Source organism: Triturus cristatus, chromosome 5_2 (genome assembly GCF_964204655.1).
Source record: "Triturus cristatus chromosome 5_2, aTriCri1.1, whole genome shotgun sequence".
NCBI classification, from domain to species: Eukaryota; Metazoa; Chordata; class Amphibia; order Caudata; family Salamandridae; genus Triturus; species Triturus cristatus.
Window position 1 is genome coordinate 10,621,717 of NC_140588.1, and position 16,745 is coordinate 10,638,461.

The 16,745-nt window shown below is 41.5% G+C and overlaps 1 protein-coding gene and 1 long non-coding RNA gene across 2 annotated transcripts in view; one reads left to right on the forward strand and one right to left on the reverse strand.

The window, feature by feature from the left end:
- The window catches only part of DNAH5 (dynein axonemal heavy chain 5), a 5,853,083-nt gene that overhangs the window by 4,452,710 nt on the left and 1,383,628 nt on the right, over nucleotides 1-16,745 (forward strand). The window lies entirely within an intron of this gene.
- The window catches only part of LOC146822585 (uncharacterized), a 95,177-nt gene continuing 79,524 nt past the window's right edge, over nucleotides 1,093-16,745 (reverse strand). Inside the window, exon 3 of the long non-coding RNA XR_014962056.1 lies at nucleotides 1,093-2,207. This is a non-coding gene — a long non-coding RNA (uncharacterized LOC146822585). The remainder of the gene's footprint in view (nucleotides 2,208-16,745) is intronic.

Consider the following 16,745-nt stretch of genomic DNA (forward strand, 5'->3'; position numbering starts at 1 on the left):
ACAGGGATTTCCTCTCTAATGGGTATAGGCTCATCCTTGCAAAAACAAAGTTTTCATCAATCTTAATAACTTCATATTGTCTCGTTCGCTAAAACCTAATCAAGAACTCCTTCCGTACTACTAACAAATCTGATTCGTTCACCCTGATCGGTACCAGCGCAACTCACACTAACCAACCAACCAACCAATAGCAGCACAACACTTTCATGACTAACTAACCAATGTCAGCGCAGCTCTTTGAGACGCCAGTATAACCCCTGCGACTGAACCTCCCTTTACAAAGTTAACAACAGCAATTTCAAAGAACTTGTAAGACAAAACAAGACTAGACCACATGAAAACAATCAAGCTTGTCTGCTCCACTAAAAGAAAGATAGATCAAATTCACTCTAAGAATTCTTCCGCTACCAGCAAAATCCCAACCAGCTTGATTCTACTCTCAATCAAAGTGAAACCTTTTGGGACTTGTCCAGATGTGCTTTCCAAAGGAACCCAAATAAATCTCCACTATACTAACTTCAAAGTTCCCTGTACAATACCGACAATACGATAATTGCTCAGCACTGCATCAACAGCAGACCACGCAATTCCACTTAGTGTATGCCACACTAAGTCACGCCCTTAGGCTTATCCCGGGATCGTAGACCTAATGTGGATCTGCCAAATCAATCCCTTTAAGGTCAAACGGCGGACCACAGCATATAACAAAAAGATACATAAACAATAATATTAATAACAAAAATATAGTTTCCATCTTAATCAATTGTGATTATAATCTAAACTAACCATCCTAATTCTGCTACCAAAAACTGATGCAGCGGAAGTGGAGGCAAACTTTTTACCTCCAATAACTAATTTCAATAACCATCTGTCTTTTCCTGGCATTAAATAAATGTGGCCCATACCTATAATAGCTGAATCTTTTAAGAGTTGATAGGGGCTATCTATTCTCAAGATGGATAATATCCACCATATGAGGACCTACAACAAAGGGAATATTCTACGAACAAGCTAAATATTACAATGTACAAATCACCTTAACAATAATCATCATTAATGACAGACTCTGATTACTTATCAATTTGCTTTTTATCTATTTTTTAAGTATATGAATGGTCAATCAAACGACACAGCATTGAATCACAGATCATCACACAAGAGAAAGTAAGCAATTCACAATAACATCTCATTTAACAAGCATAAGTGAGTGGATAGGGGAAGAGACAAAAGAGCATTGTAATATGATCAATACAATTACAGAGTATCATACGAACCTAGAGGAAACTATAGCACAGCATGCTGTTAGTCTGGAGAGCTAACCCTCCGGCCAGAAGGGAAAGTTGGGTGACCTCACAAAGGTATGAGGAGCAAAGTTAAACAGTCAGCATTGAATCACAGATCATCACACAAGAGAAAGTAAGCAATTCACAATAACATCTCATTTAACAAGCATGAGTGAGGGGATAGGAGAAGAGACAAAAGAGCATTGTAATGTGATCAATACAATTACAGAGTATCATACGAACCTAGAGGAAACTATAGCACAGCATGCTGCTAGTCTGGAGAGCTAACCCTCCGGCCAGAAGGGAAAACTGGGTGACCTCACAAAGGTATGAGGAGCAAAGTTAAACAGTCAGGATCAGACAGCAACAGCCAGAAAAGAGAAGCTTAAGGAAACAGCAACACAGCTCTCTCCTCACAGGAAACAGCTTCACTCTCGCCTCGACTCTCAAAGATGCTTGCTCTCAAGTTAATGCTCACTCCTGAAAATGCTCCGTCTTCTCAAAATTCTACCCGCAGTAGTTATACCCTAAATGTTAAAGTCGATCCCTAATATGTGTCAAAAGTCTGAGCATTTCACAGTTCTCATTAGTCCAGGAACATAGGGTGTTCAGTAGCACCACTTCACCTAACTTTCAAAAGTTCGCCATCGTCCTTCAACAGAGGAAGTCATGATATTCTCCTTCCGAGGCTCGTGCACATTTTCTAAACATTTGCAACATTTCACTAAAACAGTTATCCACAAAACTAAACATTTCCTCGGACAATAAGGAAGTTCCATTGGTATCTCATCCACGTACCCGTCAACAAGAAAATAACATAACAATCATTACAAAGGACAAAATACAATTCTTCGCAGCCTACGTTAAAAAAGCAAATTAATCCTAATAGTGGTTTGAGGCCTTCTCTGCAAAGTGTGCCATCCTCTAGGAAAAAATAAACAAACTTAGTTATTTGTTCACATAAAAAGCTCCATTACATTATTCATTTTAGTCTTCTACCATTCTAGTATAAACGCAAATATTCTCAACAGGTATTTAATGCAATTAATATCACTCACAGAAAGCTCTTTTATTATCGCATTTTATTTACTTTGCACTCTTCACATTTTTAGTTCAACTTCTAACGATCATAAGAAAAAAAAGCCTCCTCTCATTGCACATGAAAGCTCAAATCTCTAGCATTATTTCTCTACTACCTTTTGTGCAGAGATCACTCACAGCCTACAGCAATCATTTGCCATTTTCTCCTGCACATTTCTCAATTTCCTTTCCAAATGCCCCATGTTAATATTTTTCTCAGTTAATTGCATAACTCTTGTAAAATTTTTCACACAAAAGGAGGCTTAATCCGAGCAGGTTTAATTTGCAAAAGTCCTGCTCCATCAAATGTGTCAGGGCATGGCTAGCTAATCCAAGCCTTTTTTCACTTTGCATTCTAGTGCTTGTAGCTTTGCTGTTATAATGTGGTAAAAAAATACATGATATGCAATGGCAAGAAACAATCATAACTGGATCAGCTACTCATTCCTGATATGGGGAAACTTGAGAGCTCTGTTGAATGCTCTCTTACTCTATTCTCAGTAAATTAACTTAATGGAATAAACATTTGAGTTCTGTCATTTCTGAACCTGTTTAATGCTGGTGGGGTAAATGTCACGGAGAACTGGTATGATTATGTTAGTGTATAATATGTCTGACTTAAATATGATTATTACATGGAACTAAGAGTGAGCCTGAATGAACATTTATATTTATTTTGAGGTGGCAGAACTTACTGAATTTGGTAGTTTACACACTGTGATCACTTGCATAATGAGTTTTTTCACGCCTTTGACACACGCAGCCTTGCCTCCTGTGCACAGAGAACTTTTATTTCTGCATACAGAAGAAAAAAATTAGAGGCAACATGGGCCCGTATGCCCTCCCAAGTAAAGAATGTCATCACCTAAAAAATGTGTCCTGCCAGCTCCTATGTTGGAAGTTAGTGCCAAGCCCAGTGTTGCTGTAAACTATAGGGTGACCATGCCATCTACTAAGACCTTTAATTCCGACTAGGATAATAAGGAAGGAAGCAACTAGGAGAGGGACACATAGAAGTGTAAATAATTAGCCTATTGTTCTGCCTGTCAGAAGAATGACTTATGGAACACTGATAAAGATTGTGGTATTTCCTTACAAGGACACCCAGTGTGACTGTAATACTGGGGTGCAAGCATGTTATTGTCCTGTCACCTCTGTTTTGCTTGCATGGTTGGGTTACTGTGTCATTATGGGTTTAAGGCTCTTCAACTGCATACAAGGGCTGTTTTCCATCTCACGGCTGGTCCTGAATATATACTGGAGGATAATGTTTTCTGCTGTCTGAAGCCATGTCATACAACTCGCCTGTGGCCTTGGCTCCCTAATGGTGGTAAGCATTCAAGATATTCTGTCATCATTGAGCCTCACATGACACTCTGCCTGGAGTGGATAGAGATTTGCCTTGTTGCCATAAAGCGGACAAATCCCTTTGTGAAAAGATCTCTCTTGCAACATTTTATGGAAGACGAAACTATGAATTGTTTAAGTCTCTGCTAAACATTAGCTTTGCTGTTAACCGCATTGCTTCTATATGACTCTCACTGGGTGTTGGAGGCCACAGTTCAATACAGATATTGGAAAGTTAGAATTGGGCAGGGCGACGTTAACGATGAGTTTGTCAAAGTCTGCCAGGCCCACCTGTAGCCCCCTGTGGACATGTGCAACAGGGATAATAGAAATCAGGACTAAAATATCCAGTGAAGTCACTCGTCAGATAACAAAGAATAGTTCATGTGAACCAGTAATGTCACTAACCAAAATCCTGGGAAAGGCCTGAATAAATGAACTGACGCCTGCCTGTAACAGAAAGGGAAGCCACAGCAGCTGTTCCTGACTGTGACAGACATATTCTTTTCGCTATGCATGTCGCCATGTCTATTTGAGAATTGCTTTGCTGATGCCCTTAACTAGAAAGCATGAACACCGAGGTGTGCCACCTGTTGAAAGGTGTGCATGCAGGCTCAAACTCCCTTACATTCCAACAGGCATTTCAAAGGCAATGGGTCTGTCATTGGCTCCCACCCTTTTTTTTGACTTTGTGAATGGTCATTTTGTCATGATTTTGCAAAACCTCATTGTGTGAGATGCTGCCAGACCCTCGTCAGCAAAAATATTGTTAGTTCTCAAAAAGTACATATTGCAGTAGCTGTGCCCGGCACGGGAGTGAACTACTTTGTGTATAGGTGTCCTTCATGTGAAAGGGAAAAATTCTGTCACTCACAGGGAAAGATAACAATGAGCTAATGTGAGCTGATCCGGTGCCCCATGCTGTATAATGTAGTGAGTTGAATTAAAATGTTAATGACATAACAGATCCTGGATAAAGGGGGCTGGATAAAAGCCCAAGTAAGTATATTACACATAAAATGTTAGCCAAATCATCAACGTTCTTAGTTAACTTTAGACCAAAAAATGGGACATATGGGTTATGGTATACTCTGTCTGGTGCCAGTTATGTGTTTAAATTATCCCACAAAGTGGAGACACCTCACCTTATAAGAACAGTATCTCTTAATATTAATATGTTTAAAAAAACATAATTTAAGCTTCAGTAATCTATATGCATGCTAAATACATCAGCTGGTTACATTTTGTACAAGGACTAAAGTTCATTTAACCTTGAGAAAGCAAGAGCAGGTGCCCTTCTTCTGTTAGTTTGACAACGCGGCATCGTCTATAAAACAAAGTAGAACGCTTTTGTCTCTTAAGTGAAAAGAACAGGGTGTTAGATAATGATGAGACGAAAGTGCCTATAAAATACCCAAAGGGACACCCAAAAAGAAGAGAGGGTATCCATTAAAGAATATGGATTGAACATTCCACGGTGAAATCTCCACAGTAAATGGAATGTATAGCAAAGGAATCCCGACCCTATGTTACACAGTTAACGAGCCACTTTTTCCATGAGACCATAATAATTTCTTTTAACGTCGGGGTAAGTTTTTGTGAAGGTTATGAACTATATCATCAGTGTCGCAGTCCCTGCAGGGCCCTTTCATTCTGCCTGCCCCTTGATAGTATTGAATAGGTCCCCTAAGTCCCATGCATACAGAACCTAAGATGGTGACACCAGTGTGCCCTCAGAAGGGGCAACAACAACTTCAGGTGAGCTTCAAATGAGCAGCAGCTCTGGGATGAACAGCCACAAACTTCATCCAGACAGATTCCCTGGGTTGGAAGAGTGTGCTGCTCTCACACAGAGACAGAATCACATGCTATGTGGTAAAGAAGAAATTGCAACAGAGCACCAAGTTGTGGCATGACGGTAAGGAAGATCATGGATACTCTGGGGGAGATGGCCTCACCAGACCTCAGGTTAAAGGGGTGTGGACAGCTTCTCACCAATAAACGCCAGGCTGCTACTGCCCGCATTCCTCCAACTAAAGGAGATAATGCAATCAGAGAGCGAAATATTGCAGGTTTACTGTAGGTTGTCTTGGACTTCTCTTCTTCTGGAGGGAAGTGTTATGGGCAGCTGGAAAAATAGTGGTTAGACCCCGAAGATTAACGAGTAGTGCTCTGGGATTGCAAGCACTTGATCTCAAGAAGTTAGACAGGGCAATAATCTGTTAATGCCTGGGTCTGCAAAATTGGCGCTGTTGCATAGGGGAAAAAAAGTGTCACGTTCCCTCACTTAGTGGCACATGACATTGTAGAATAAATTGGCGATGGAACGGCTGATAGCACATTGTCAGGGAGTACATTAGAAATCTGATAGAACGTGAAAGTCCCTGTTTGAATATTGGACAACTGGTCCGCCGCCCCTGGCACAGGCACTCAGTCTACGTGCTGGGCCTGTTTTGCAACTATGCCCATTATTTATACAGTCCTTTATGGGAAAGGATTGACAGCATTCTAGCAGGGCACATATTATTGGATTCTTAACTTAGGGGCAGTAATATGATGGTGGATTGGATGGTACGTTGTGGTATAGAATATCACAGGGTTTTTGTATGGGAGTGGTTCCTTATATATGGGAAGGGTTAGTTACAATGTCACACTATAAAATTCTTATGTGACTCCCAGGGGAAAAGCACATCCGGGGAACATTTCTATATATTTCATAGGTGACGGGGGCCCGCGGGCTTGCTGATTTGCATCCATCATTCAGCACCACCCGACGTGTGGGCCCATTGGGTGCAGAGACGGCGCACCGGCTATTCCCCGGACGCCATTGTAAAGTCTGGCGTTTATGCGAGTTTGCGTGTACACTGTTCTATTCCCTTCCTGTATTACACCAGCTGGATAAACACGATGCTCCTGCTGGAGGTTGAGTGCACCTTCGCCTCAATTTGACAATCACTAGTTCTTGGAGGTTCTCGTTGATGCTCAACCACGTGTCTGTGTCATCGCTCATTGATCAGCCCTATCCACATGACATGGCCGCACTATGGGTGACATCTCTTTATTTGCACTTAGACTACGTGTTGGGCTAGTTGCCCGGTGTTTTACTCTGATTACTTTGCACCCGTTTCCCCCACAGGACACCAGAATCTTGGTGTCCCGGTAGTGCAGCGAACACGGACAGAAGCAGGGATATACACTCTAATAGGTGAGTGCCCTGTAACTCTAAGTTGTGAATATCAGTCCTTCACTACTGCTACTTGTGCACATCCAGTCTTCTGATTTTTAATGATTCTTGATTTTAACCTCACTTTCACGTATAGTAATCATTATACAGTTTTGCTCGAACACCCATACTTGATCTCAAATGGCATAGTATATCAGCATAGTTTGTAGGAAGAGAGACTTTGTTTGTAATACATGTCCGGACCAGTATCTTATACTATACCTCTGTCTTGGTTACCTTTTCTTTTAGGTTCCCAATTGATACATGGCGAGACCGTTTCCCATATTATAGGTGGCAGGTAATATATGCACCCACCACATTGTGTAGATAGTTAACACTTTCATTAGGTCCTGAAGAATTGCCGTGGATCACTAGGACCGTTAGGCATGAAACATGTTGACCACCACAGAAGAGCATAGCTAAGCTGAACCTTCACGTCAGCTAGCTGCCACTCTGTTTTTGCTTTTAATCAAGTGGATAGCCATTCCTAATAAAGTTCCTTTTTTGGATTATCCAACTTGTTTTAATCACTTACACACACCCACATCTACACCACTAGACCCCTCACACGCACTTCACCATACGGCCAGGAACAGAAGATCTCCGATAAAGAGCCCCTTTAAGGGTGCCCGTCGGGTATTGCAGCGCCGACCCGACGAGGAGCAGGTCCATATGATGAAGCATGACACCTAGCTTGCTTGGTGTGTGAGGACCCTAGTTCCGACTAGAGGAACCCCCCTTCCTCTTCCACATGGTCTCCTTTTCACTTACATCTTCTCTCTTCCACCCATCTGAGGAACTGCATACTCTTCATTTTTTCAATGGTTACCTGGGCACGTATGCTGGACCTCCTGATATAAGCCCTTTTTTGATCCCCCCTTTTGATAATTTAGTTTATGCACGGGTTACCCCCGTGGGACTACGTAAAGGTTACCATACGGTGCTACTTGCACTGAGTGGACCCCACTTGGTTCAAAACCTCCATACTACTGACGGGTGGTTTTGTTCACCTCCCATCATGGAGGATAACCTAGGACTCAGCTTCAATGATGAAGCTGTAACCGATATTTTTTTTAAAAAACCCTCCCTCCTTGGAGCAGGGGGGACTGTGGCCTCAGGGTCACAATCAGAAGACTGGACTTCACTTACAGCATTAAAAAGGGAATGGGTCAAAATTACGCTCCATGGGGCGTTGATGACTGAATACCTACGAGCTAATATCGCCCCTAGTGGACTCATAATTAATGTTTTTCCAAGGCTATTTCTGGAAGTCCCCACTTTTAAAAAATAATGGTGCCAGGTCTCATGGAAGTGCACCAGGGACCTCCTGGTTCTCATTATTAATACAGCCCAGCGGCTAGCAGATGCCTTATTAGCCAGAATTCAGGCGGCAGAGGGTGCACTTAAATCCACGATCCAGAATACTGCCTTCAAAGCGAAACTAGCGGAAATAAACAGTGAGATCACTGATAATAGGGAATATCTACTTAAACAGAAGATAGCTAAATTGCAGAAGGATATTCAGAAATTCGATAGGGAGAAGGTTTATCCCTACTTGAAAGCTGACTACCAGACAACTAAGAATAGCTACTCTTCTGATGATAGCTCTGATAACTCAAGAAGGGGATATACTAACAGTGACTCTAGTACAGGTAGTTGGGGGGGGAATCAGCAGAATAGGAATTATCCACCTTCCTACCCCCACTATAATAACACACCTGCCTACACAGGTCTACCACAACCCCCCTTTTGGAGGTTCCCCATGTACCCGCATGGACAACCCCAGTTCTATCCCCCTGGCAACCCTCCTTTTTTAGACACAGGTTGGGGCAGAGGAAGAGGGCGCAAAAGAGGGGCTCCAAAGGTAGTTCAATGGCAGGATCAGGAACAATTCCCGTCGACATCCCGGGGCAGGAACAGAGGGAAAAGGAACTAGTTGTCAATTTGTCCAACAGACCCTTGAGTGTTCTAGAACAATCGGTCCTTGAAAGAGGACTGGGATATGTCCCTACACCCAGAACAGACAGATTTAGAGACAACTGTGAAATTCAAGAATTCCTCAGAAAGATACGCTTGAAGGCGTTTTTCCAAGACCAACCTACTGTTGAGTCCACAGACACTGGTTTACGTAACCCTTCCACATTTACTCCGACTAACAGTATGGTCCCCCCGGAAGTATTAACATTTGAGAAGTTAGTTCTTCGTGAGCTGGAAATGATTCCTGCAAGACACACTTTTCACAATATGTCCAATGCAGAACTCTCAGCTGCCAGAACTTTAGCCAATGACAACAGCATCACCATTAAACAGGCAGACAAGGGGGGTGCCACGGTGATACAAAATACCATTGATTACGATCTTGAGTGTAGACGTCAACTTGATAACACTACTTACTACACTCCTATCTCGATTGATCCTACACCTAGACTTATCACCAAGATTGCCACCATCACTTTTGAAGCAGAAAGCAATGGGTGGATCAGTAAAAAGGAGGCTGAATTTCTTATTACGAAGGATCCCAAGATCCCTTACTTCTATACGCTGCCCAAAATCCATAAGGGCACCACACCAGTCCCTGGACGCCCCATTGTGTCTGGAATAGGGTCACTTCTAGAACCTCTATCCAGGTTTGTTGACCATTTCTTACAACCCTTGGTCAAGAACACCCCCTCTTATATCCGCGATCATACGAATATCCTACAGGTCATAGAGGAGATACATGACACAAGTGACATTGACCTTTTGGTCACGCTGGATGTGGAAGCATTATATACTAATATCCCCCAGCGTGCCACACTAACGGCTATTGAGAATGTCCTCATGAGAGAGGACTGGACCTCTCCTACCCCCATCTCCTTCATAATGGAATGTGCCACCTTGGCACTCACGGAGAATTACTTTGAATACAAAAAACAACTGTTTCACCAATCCCAGGGTACTTCAATGGGGAGCACCTTCGCTCCTAGTGTGGCCTGTATCTACATGGCCACCTTTGAGGAAGAAGTCATTAGACACCCCAACAACCCCTATATCAACAATTTGACCCTGTGGAGACGCTTTATAGACGACATACTTATCTTCTGGAAGGGGAACCATCAGACCTGTCTAGCATTTTGTGAGTGGATCAACACACAGAACCAATTTTTGAAGTTCACTCATACCATTTCAGACTCCCACGTGCCCTTTTTAGATCTGAAGATGTCACTTCATGATACATGATTAAGTACCACACTATACAAGAAACCCACAGACAGGAATAGCTTGCTTTTATATAGCAGCCACCACCCTCGGGCTCTCAGGGACAACTTGCCCTTCGGCCAGTTCCTCCGCATCAGGAGGAACTGTAGTTCCACCAGTGACTTTCTGACAGAAGCTCACCACCTGAGCTCCAACCTTAAGCTTAGAGGTTATCCTGAACGTCAGGTCAGAAACTCACTAAAGAGGGCACGCAATAATCCACGTGAGGTCCTATTACAACCTAACACTAGGGAACATACAGATACGTTGACCTGTGTCACATCTTTTACTCCCGACTCCACATATATAAAAGGCATAATAAAGAAACATTGGGGAATCCTGACCACGGGTGACCTTAACCTTCCCCCCCCCACGGTTTGCCTTTAAACGAACACAAAATCTGAAAGATATCCTCATCAACACGAGACCGAGACATACCAACCACAATGAACAAAGGACCCTATGGGATCTTCCCCCGGTGAGAGGTCACTACCCTTGCGGCTCATGTGCTGTGTGCCACCAAACTGCAGTGACTAAAGAAGTGATTCTGTCAGACTCCTTCACTTGGAAGATTCTTAAACACACTAATTGCAACACTTCTCATTGTATCTATTTAATCACCTGTCCATGTGATAAGAGATACGTTGGCATGACCCTGAGACCAGTTAAAACACGCATAACAGAACACAAAAGTAATGTGAGATGCCAGAAGATCACTACCCGACTCTATACCCATTGTAGAGAAAACAAGCACAAACCTGACTCCCTAAGATGGTTGGTACTTGAGTCACACCCTGGGATCACACATAAGGCACTGTTCAAAATAGAACAGAGATGGGTACATCGTCTTAGGGCAGATTCTGAAGGACTCAATGATCAAATTCCATGGGCGACACTCAGTAATAGATAGTTTACCCTCTCTACTCCGTTTGTTAATACACCAATCTACACGGAGTTTATATGTTGTGACTAACTATCTCCCTCCTGACTGAAATTTCAGTATTTCCCCATATCAGGTGAACACTGTGAAGGTTTACCCCTATTTATTTATTGATTTATTTACTCATTACCATCCTTGATTGGGATACAATTACCACTGATGAGTAGCTTTTGCTCTTTGTACATTGTGACAAATACATCTTAAGATGGCCGCCGCCTTTGACACACTAATACCACTCACTTAGCCTCACCCCGGATATTCTGACTCAGAATACACCCCCCGGAAGCCGACCCGACCCCGCCCACATCGGTTAGCATTTCAGCATGGGATCTAGACCGGTGCTGTCCTTCCCGGTTCGAGCGGCGCTTGGGTAGGTTGACGGCTAATCTCGGCAGCACCTAACACGTAAGTGGCACTACGATATTTACGTGTCTCCATGTTTGCGGCATGTGTGGGTAGTGTTATGTTTTTTTGTGCCCGTGATCCACAGGTACGGCGGCTTTCGTCAATCGAGACCTGTATTGTGCTCGTGAGTGGTTATTGATACGCAATGGTCTTCTCCTTCTATCGAAGGTCTCAACAATTGGCGGCCACAACGGGTTGCACCAGCTCGGTGTCAGTTACAACTGCCGCACCTTATGCTTGATCTTTCATAGGTGACGGGGGCCCGCGGGCGTGCTGCTTTGCATCCATCATTCAGCACCACCTGACGCGTGGGCCCATTGGGTGCAGAGACGGCGCGCCGGCTATTCCCCGGACGCCATTGTAAAGTCTGGCGTTTATGCGAGTTTGCGTGTACACTGTTCTATTCCCTTCCTGTATTACACCAGCTGGATAAACACGATGCTCCTGCTGGAGGTTGAGTGCACCTTCGCCTCAATTTGACAATCACTAGTTCTTGGAGGTTCTCGTTGATGCTCAACCACGTGTCTGTGTCATCGCTCATTGATCAGCCCTATCCACATGACATGGCCGCACTATGGGTGACATCTCTTTATTTGCACTTAGACTACGTGTTGGGCTAGTTGCCCGGTGTTTTACTCTGATTACTTTGCACCCGTTTCCCCCACAGGACACCAGAATCTTGGTGTCCCGGTAGCGCAGCGAACACGGACAGAAGCAGTGATATACACTCTAATAGGTGAGTGCCCTGTAACTCTAAGTTGTGAATATCAGTCCTTCACTACTGCTACTTGTGCACATCCAGTCTTCTGATTTTTAATGATTCTTGATTTTAACCTCACTTTCACGTATAGTAATCATTATACAGTTTTGCTCGAACACCCATACTTGATCTCAAATGGCATAGTATATCAGCATAGTTTGTAGGAAGAGAGACTTTGTTTGTAATACATGTCCGGACCAGTATCTTATACTATACCTCTGTCTTGGTTACCTTTTCTTTTAGGTTCCCAATTGATACATGGCGAGACTGTTTCCCATATTATAGGTGGCAGGTAATATATGCACCCACCACATTGTGTAGATAGTTAACACTTTCATTAGGTCCTGAAGAATTGCCGTGGATCACTAGGACCGTTAGGCATGAAACATGTTGACCACCACAGAAGAGCATAGCTAAGCTGAACCTTCACGTCAGCTAGCTGCCACTCTGTTTTTGCTTTTAATCAAGTGGATAGCCATTCCTAATAAAGTTCCTTTTTTGGATTATCCAACTTGTTTTAATCACTTACACACACCCACATCTACACCACTAGACCCCTCACACGCACTTCACCATACGGCCAGGAACAGAAGATCTCCGATAAAGAGCCCCTTTAAGGGTGCCCATCGGGTATTGCAGCGCCGACCCGACGAGGAGCAGGTCCATATGATGAAGCATGACACCTAGCTTGCTTGGTGTGTGAGGACCCTAGTTCCGACTAGAGGAACCCCCCTTCCTCTTCCACACGGTATCCTTTTCACTTACATCTTCTCTCTTCCACCCATCTGAGGAACTGCATACTCTTCATTTTTTCAATGGTTACCTGGGCACGTATGCTGGACCTCCTGATATAAGCCCTTTTTTGATCCCCCCTTTTGATAATTTAATTGACAGAGATTGCAACTACAGACCTTTGAACCTACCTACATAGATAAGATTCTTGCAGCTCACACTTCTGCAATTACCAAAGTGGAAATTCAATGCAAATTAGAAGGAATGTGAGACTCATAATATGATTTGCCGAATGTAAGTGAATCCTGCGAGATTCTTACTCATAACATACTCATTTGTCAAGAACTATTTGCAAAAAGGGGACGATGTAGGACCTTTTGAAGGAGGTCTAAATCATTAGGAGGCTTTATTACTTAGCTTGGGGGAAAGAGTTTATGTTTTACGCCTAAAGGGTGGGAAAAATAAGCAGGTTACACGCAAAAAAACACCACAATAACTAGCACAGCAACGTATTTGAATGCCAGGGTCCTGGAGTATTAACTCAGGTCTTTAGTTATTTGTCGCCTAAGTTACTCGGTTTACAGTATTAGCTCTATATTGCCTGCGGCTGCGAGTAATAATTTTGCTTTCTGTGTTTAGACCGATTGATGCGAGTTGTTTACACTATGTCATTTTTTTATTGGATTCACGATTTTATTCTTAACATGTTGATGTTTTCGTCATTTTATTGACAACTTTTTTTCAATTTTGTATTTCATGGTACACAAAGCTGATATACATATTTTAATTCTAAGCTGTAATTCCGCTATCCTACTCTTGTTCAAAGTGCAGTTATGACGAGGAGAACCGTACGTTTTCCAGGCTTTCAGAAATGCTGTTCCTTTGTCTAATATGTATATTCAATATCCTTAAAAAGTGAAATCATCCTATCTTCAAATCAAATCCAGACTGAGACTTATGAACTTTGTAGTAGCAAGCGAATATCAAAGCATTGTTTAAACTACAAAGAACCACACTACTGCCTTGTTAACACGATTACAATGTTACCAGCTCGTTTAGCATTAAGTCACATATTTGCGGTCCAGCCTCTGGTCAACATCCTGCTATATTGGGCAAATCATAGCTGCCAAGCTTTCAAACTCGTTATGTGTGACATTTGTGTTTTTTTCAGAGTGCCTTTGTGTGACATTTCATTGCCTCATGTGTGACATTTGGATTCACACTATAGTGAGCAGAACCAAGCAATTAAACTTTGCTTTATAATGCAAATAAATAAACAGAAAATGCGCCGTGCAGAACGGATGTGAGAGCTAGCATTTGTTTACTTGGGAGTATAGAGCTACAGCTCAGAAATAGGTTTATGCTTATTGATGCTAACAAAAATTGTGATGACATGCACATGGGGTGTTCTCAAATGACCTGGAAACCGGACCTAAAGCTCTTAATACAGCTGTAACAAACCAGCATTAGCTTGATGTGTTTAACAGGCATTCTGTTGGGTGGAAAATTGCAAATACAAGTTATGGAATGTAAAGTGACATAAGTTATAAAGCTACGACTTCTGGAATGTCAGTCACATAAGGAGGGGTGTTTTGAAAGCTATCTGATAATCACAGTCACACTTCAACATAAGTAAGGATTCTCAGTGAATTAAATTCTTAATCCTCAGGCAAGTAATTTTAAATATTTCTCAGTTTATGTAAGTTGGATCAATGATACAACATTGACTCCAATAACATCGCACTACAAAAATATCGAGACAACAATATCGTATACAAAAATATCGATACACAATACACAAAACAGAAATGACACTAACATCGATAAAAAAATATTGTCTAAAAAAATCTCAATGACAAAAACTTTGACAACAATTAGCAAAAATATAGATAATATTAAAATAACATTAAACACGTCAAAAACATCTATATAAACAATATCTACATCACAAACATTGATAAAAACCATATAAACTTTATCGAAAATACCATTTAAACATAAAAAATACTATTTACAAAAATATATTAAAATAAAATATACCAAATATTTAACCAAACCCAATAAATAATTACAAAATAATAAAATGTATTAAAACAAATAAATAAACAATCCAAAAACAGATAAATAAACAAACAATACAACACTAAAAATATATCACAGCTTCTGAAAATAAACAAATATATATCTTATATAAAAAATATATCACATTTATCTACATATAAATTTAAATTAACAATGAACAAAATAAAAACAAACAATAAATACACATAATAAATGTGAAAAAAATTAAACGGTAACAGCTAAAAAATTCAAAAAAGCTATCTCGACGAATACATTTAAACTACACCAACACAAACCAATAGAAAACTCTAACTAAATAAATAAACACTATAAAACCAATCAATTAATTAGCATAAAATTTACCGTATAACAGACAACCACGGACAAAGAGCGAACCTTTGCAAGAGAGAACACAGAACGAAAAACAACTACACGTACAACTATTCCGAAAATCCCTCAATAAAGGTAAGCACAAAACTTTGTAACTAAATAAATAAAATTAATACTAAAAATAACTATAGAATGTTTCCTTTACAGGTCACAGATTTAACTTCACTAAAAGTTCACCTAGAAAATTCAACACAAAGATTTACGTACACAGCAACAAAAAATCAATATTTAAAAAATATATCACAAAGTAAGTATATGACTTAACCAACAAATAAAGTAAACTATTCAAAAGTAATTGATTTAATTAAAAATAAAACATACCTAACAAATGTTTTTCAATAGCTTCAACAGAAATCACCAAAAATACAACATCAACAAAAGACACTTCATCAACTAAAAAAAGTTAGTATATTTTTTATTTACAAATAAAAAAAATAGTCTAAATAATAAAAATAATCCAATTAACCAAAAGTATAACATTTTCTTTTATGTTTCATTGATTATACTTCACAATAACTCCGCCCAAAACAAAATAAAAAAAAAACATTAAGGGGCTCATTACAATGGCGGATGGAAGTCCGTCCGCCATCGTGTCGGGAATGGGGACCGCCCACCTATGAAGCGGTGGCCCCACACATGGAATAAGAATGCGACCGCCACCACAGCGGTCGCATCTGCAATAAGTAACATTGCAGCGAGTGCTGCAGCACCCGCTGCAATGTTAAAAATGCACCTTCTACATTTCCCTGCACTACGTGGCAGGCACCATGTTGTACCTGCCACATGGTGCAGGGAAATGTAGGGGAAATGGAGGTGCCCCTCAAGTGCAGTAACAAACTGCCCCTGCACAAGGGGGGCCTGCAACGATCCCCCAAAGTTGATCCCCACCAGCCTTTCCATGGCGAGGAAACCGATCACAATGTTACAAGCTCATATTTAGGAATGTAGCCATATTAGGGATGACCAGATCTGTTGGTTAGGCATACTCCAAGTATTTGCTACATGTTCATCTTTTTGCCTTAGATTTTACTTTGGACTAGGGGTGGGCGGAATTTGCGTAATTGCGTTACGCAAATCTCCGCGAAACGGTAAAAAATCTCTGCGAACACGCAGAAATTCCGCGAACACGCGGAATTGCTTGTTCGCGATGCTTTTTTCCTGTTCACAATCGCTGTTTGCGTGCTCGGGGAGAAATATCTCGCGAACACGCATTTTGAGAACGCGAACAAGCAAAAAATTTCGCGAAACCGCGGAAACCAGGCATTTGAGCAATTTCGCGTTCTCCGC